At 36.0% G+C, this 6000-nt stretch overlaps 1 protein-coding gene across 1 annotated transcript in view; it reads left to right on the forward strand.

Moving 5' to 3' along the window:
* LOC144443439 (mesotocin receptor-like) overlaps window positions 1–5024 on the forward strand; it is a 28490-nt gene extending 23466 nt beyond the window's left edge. The window contains exon 2 of the mRNA XM_078132915.1: window positions 4953–5024. The gene's annotated coding sequence lies outside the window, so the exon portion shown is untranslated. The remainder of the gene's footprint in view (window positions 1–4952) is intronic.
* Window positions 5025–6000: the final 976 nt, after the last annotated feature.

A 6000-nucleotide genomic window follows, 5' to 3' on the forward strand; every position in this document is an offset into this window, starting at 1 on the left:
AATACCGGTGATTAAGTAACATTCACAAATAATCTACACAACATATTATTTGGAAATGAGTGAAATTTCCACGTCATCTATCGTGTCTTATCACCCTGCATTAATGTTCACCATTTTCCTTCCTTAAGTATGGAGAAATCGCCTTATGGCGCCAACAAGTACCACTCTTGAGAAATACCAACATTAGATGGGTGAAAGAGGATGAAAATATTACGTCGATAAATAAGCAATCTATGCAATCATTTTTAGCATTCACTTTTTTCCTGATCTTTCAACCAGCTCCTAAATGTAATGAAAGGACTGAGCAATCACTCCAAAATAAGTGTATATTGGAACAGCACTTTTCTAAACGCAAGAACTTGATATTCTCAATGTGACTGATTGTTTTTTTTCTATGACTCTAACCATTGGTTCAGCACTTACAAAAGGTAAAGCGACTCCTCGGATTATAAAAACTATTTTGGTACAGTATTTACTTTACTTTGTGGAGTGATATCTCTTTGTAGACAGGTTGAATGAAACCTGAACACATTTCTCAGCTGACATGACTTTCCCACGTCCTGAAAACATTTCTCAGCTGACGTGGCTTTCCCACGTCCGGATAATTTAAATCATATATTTCCATTTCTCACGAATACGTAACAGAAAAGAGACAATATGACCTCTAAATTAGTGTCTCTCCTAAATATTTCTAACCATTATACCCTGAACATTATCACTTTTACGTTTATAGTATCTAGAACTAAATATCATCATAAGAAATATTGCACCCTTTTGAAGATGAAGATTTGTTATTTATGCCACAGTTTAGTACACACATGTACACTTTACATGTTTTGTTCACCAACCTAGGCAGGCGCGACAAATCTGAAATTCGGTAGAGAATTTAGAATACCTCATTTGTAATATGTCCAATATATCAACACACAATGCAACAGAAACTTCACGATTACCAATTTCCATGGAACACACTATGCAATCTAAACACAGTCATTGATACAATATAGGACACTTTTATGCTGAACAAATTAGCTTGTGAAAATTGATACATGGTTATTACTTCAGAATAACATATAGTCGTTACCAACTCAATCCAATATACAACGTGTCTATAAAAAACCATCTGCGTATACCTCCTAATAGGCAAATCGTAACAACTCAATTGAAATTGGGAGTTATTGATTTTCGATAATTCTACCAAATGGTGTATAAATTATCCATATTTCCTTAGTTGTCATATGAGAGAGAGGATAATACATCGAGCAATGTTGGTTTGTCAAGATTGAGTAAAGTAAGATTGAGAAAATAGGGTTTCCAGTTATTAATGCCTTGTAAATATTTGGTTTTCGACCTTTTAAATGCCGTAAGATATGCTAGGGTCTGGTGATCATGAAGGTATTAATTATTGCAGGTATCAGCTTTCTTCATCCATTAAGCAACACTTCGGGTGATAACATGAACAGACAAAGATTTTACGCTCGCAAGACTCCAACGATGTCAGTAAAGTGAACAAGAAAATGTTAATCCAGTAATGACATGTGTACACGAATGTATGTATCGGAAGTAGATCACTGCATGAATGACTGATAACCAAGATTGTGAGAATTCACTTGGGAGCTAGCTCTAATCTTACAATCATCATCATCATCATCATCACCATCATCATCATAATCACCATCACCATAATGACATTTTGGCGTTTTTTTCCTAAATATATTGTCAACGAAGAAGAAATAATTATACAGCAGATCAAAAGCGTCGATGCAGGAATCACTAATGGCATCATAATCAAATATTTGCAATATCGTAATAGCGATAAAGAGGATGAAGGCGATAGCTGCAATTGGGTGATCTCTAAAGTAGTTTAAATGTTTATTGCTGTAAAATGTATTCACCAGCAGCTTCTTCCGAAATTAATGTATCATTGCCAAATCGGTTAGGTATAGCTCACCAGTTACAAATACAAGACAAGAAAATACTCCCAGTGGACAAATACACGGAATGACATTTGCTATCGTGCATTCGACTGAAATTATTGAAAATGTGTCAAACACTACACTCGATTCTTGACAGGGAGGATACAATTAAGACAACATATGTGAGCCCGAGGGACATTTTAAAGAAGGGAAACGAACCCCCATCTGAAGCACATAAATTGTCCATAACGGTAAGTAACTGTGGTAAATGGCGATATTTTCGACCTTCTGGTGTACCAAGGCAATTTATTTTTATTTCGGGCTACAATAAATATCCTTCAAGTCATATATTAATATGATTTGCATACAAACTGTCAATTTTCCTCCCCAAGTGATGTAAATTGGCGCTTTTACGACTTACTCATTTAAATGGGTGACATCTTTATGATAGATTGTCGGTTGCAATCTGTTCAAGAAAATGAAGCAGCCATGGGCAAAATGAAATAAATAGTCTGCCAACTTGCACAGATACACCATGACGCACACGCAAAGCTTCCTAACTACCATGTCATGCTTTGACATTGATATATTGCTTTCAAAGTAAACGACATGGTTTGATATGGCTTTGGTTCAGCTGAATCATCGTGGGCACCAACAACATTTTAATTTCCTAATGTGCGTGTCTTCTGATAAATACCAGAAATTAAAGTTCTAATAGCTAGCTCGCATTTATTGTTTCGTCACTGACATTTGCTTCACACCTAGTAGTCTCTGGGCTTTGCAAATAAGTAGTCGTCGGTGAAATATTCTCTGTTCGGGTGTATTTACAACATGATAATATTTGTTACAACCTTTGGGATCAAAATAGGCGATTGTTTAACTAGATTAAGCAACATTTTGATAATTCATACTAAAGAACGTCACCCACCTCAACGATTCTTCCACCATTAAGAATAGAAAGATGTCATATAATAATTAACCACGAACTTAACAAAAGTGAACATTCCTGGGTTTTTCTCTGATGCTCTGTTCCTCTAAATTTAGAATATGTAATAACAAACCCTAAGGTACCAAAAATGAGTTTAAGCATTATTCTGGCTTGATATCCCGACAGTGCGAAATAGTACAATGCTTTAAAAATGGGGTTGAGAACGGAAACCATGGTGACCAGCTCGTTTGACGTCATAAGGTATTTATTGTATCCGAAAAGTAAATTATTCATGGTTTACTGTACTGGAAATACCTCAAGTATTTGAACATGTGCCTTTACGTGTTTAAACACTTCATGTAAATATCGTAGTTTCGAAAAAAGGTTTTAAGTGGCCCCGGGTACTCCTACTAAACAGTTGATATGGGTATGGTTGTCACAGAAACTGTACAAATTCACTGGTCTGCCCTAAAATTGTCAAGCAAGATAAAATCAAATATTCGTTGTTTGTACAGCAACTGAGCATGCTATGTTTAAGCACTTGAACATAGTTTTATAACTTACTGAACGATGTCGTCTATAAATTATGTAGACATTGCTTCTGTGGAGATTATAACCACCATGCCAGGATTATGGCGAAGTTGAAGAAATATCGGAATGACACCGGAACGATAGTAGAAGGGTCGGTGACCTTACATGAACCTATGTTATGTCCTGTGACATTGAATGATTAATGAACAAAAAAAAGGGCATGATGAGCTTATATAATAAAACGCTGTATATATTTTGGACAAAGCAAAATACGGTATTCTAAAAAATATGAATATTTGAAATGGCGAAAAGGCTATATAATAAAATGATTAGGTTGAGGATCTACAAGTACAAAAAATACTGCGTCACATGGCATCCTGCCCATCTCATTGCTTAAATGGCGCCATTATTGACCAGTACTCTGAAGCATTATCTTAGTTTTCAATCAGATGCTATACTTATAAGCACATGTGCAATAACGATATCAATATTCTGCCCATAAGGTATAAACGACTTTGATATGGCAAATACCATATATTGTTTCAGTTTCAAGTATTGTTCCTTTCTATATTTAGAAATATTGCATAGATGTGGTATATTGTTACAATAGTCGTTGGTAAAACTACCTAATAGTTTTATCTCAAGATTGTCATTACATGTTCTGTTCAAATGTACTCAATCATTAAAATAAAGCGGGCAATCATTTAACCATACTATGGGCGAGGGAATTAGGGGCCGGGTAACTTAACAAATAGGTCCTCGAGAGGGCCATATTTTCGAAAATAGAAATTATGGGAGTATCACGTTAGTTTGTTTATTTGGCATGATCTCACCGCTGCCACTGGTTCAAATATTACTGCGACCACACCCCACAACTGCCATCATTGCAAAGTAATATCATAACTTTTCAGTGAAATGCTGTGAATCAACTGTTAGTTGTGGTGTGAGGAGAGGAGTGGGTGTCCCAATAATAAAGGTTGAACGCCGAGGCAATATTTTGGGGTTATTGTGGGGAAGTGGTGTTGACTTCGGTCCCGAGGTTGGGAGTCTTTGAGAGTTCTGGCCTCCAGCTCAGCCAATTTGATCCAAACGAAAGCAATGATACAAACACAAACTCACAGTGATAGTAACAGTGGGAAACAACAAATACCTTTAAAACTATCTATGTTATTCGATCTTACTACAGAAAATACCCTGTCTCTAGTGAAATTCGATGTTTTTCATCGGAATATTTGAACAGGGAGCAGGTCATATTTTAGAGAATGGAAAATGAGGAAGGGGCACTTTTTAGCACAAAGGTCTAGGGGGAAGGGTAACATTTTATGCCACAGACCGGACTTGATTTCCACCACTCCCCTTGTAATTACCGAAGGCTCCCTAAAACCAAAATTGAAATGAAATAAAACATGACTATAATCCTCTCAATATTTAATCAGTTTTGCACATGTAGCAATTGGAGATTATTCAGTCTGTGTGACGCATTACCAAATTCCCCCCAAAAAACATTCAACACTAATAATTTATTCGTATATCCAAATACTAATGCCCTTGACTTTGACTTACATTATATTTTGCAGAATATAAAAGAGTATCACTGTGTGTCTGATACGCCAAGGAGTGTGTCCAAGGAGTCGACCTGATCAGCTGCAAGTATTTTTTTGGCATCATTAATAACATAACTTTTATAAGCATTGTATTGTTGCATGTTGTATTATTATGGCTAATAAAAGTACATTTATTACAACACTCCCAGTCAAATTCATAATCTCAAAATAATTCATTCATGATGATCTACAGTTCTTGCAGCATATTATGCAAATTTGCGTTGTGAATCTCTCGTAGGTCGTTTTACAGATGCTATCGTGGACGTTAATTATGTATCGACATAAAACCAGACCAGTATACCTCTTTCAGACAAGTTAAAATTACAGGGAACTTGTCTCCTGAGTTGAACTTCCACCTTTTGCTTGCGAGGGTGAAAACATTGTTATATATTCTTTTGAATGGAACGATTGGCCCTACACTCTTGGCAGCTTTTAACACATATGAACCAAGTGATGGTGTTTTTAATTTCGGTTAGGGTGCTTCAGTCTGAAGGTGTTTGGATAAAGGTGTTGTTCAAAGCATATTGACACAACTATACATAGCATTCATGACCACGCCCTTAGAAACCACCAAATAACACCAGCCTTTTGCAAAAAAAACCCAAACACTGATGAGTACTCAAATAGTCAAATGAAGAATTGGTCGAAGTTGGACAATTTATGAATAGTAATAAAGACTACGCTCATAACAACAACAAAATCAGTGTGTTTAGTAGAAGTAGTCAAGTGGTGAGTGTTCGAAATATAAACACATATACATGCGGCAACAAAATTAATTCACATGGATTAAAACAAAACAATCTCAATATCTTTTACACAGGCAACAACGCTGATGAGTAATGAAATTAACAAACGAAAATAGACAAAGCATGCATAGTAACCATGGCAACACCCAGTGTAACAACGCTGATGAGTAATGAAATTAGCAAACGAAAATAGACAAAGCATGCATAGTAACCATGGCAACACCCAGTGTAACAACCAAAGATAACAATAACGATAGGTAGCAATCAACCCATCT

This window comes from Glandiceps talaboti, chromosome 12, assembly GCF_964340395.1.
Source record: "Glandiceps talaboti chromosome 12, keGlaTala1.1, whole genome shotgun sequence".
Lineage (NCBI taxonomy): Eukaryota > Metazoa > Hemichordata > Enteropneusta > Spengelidae > Glandiceps > Glandiceps talaboti.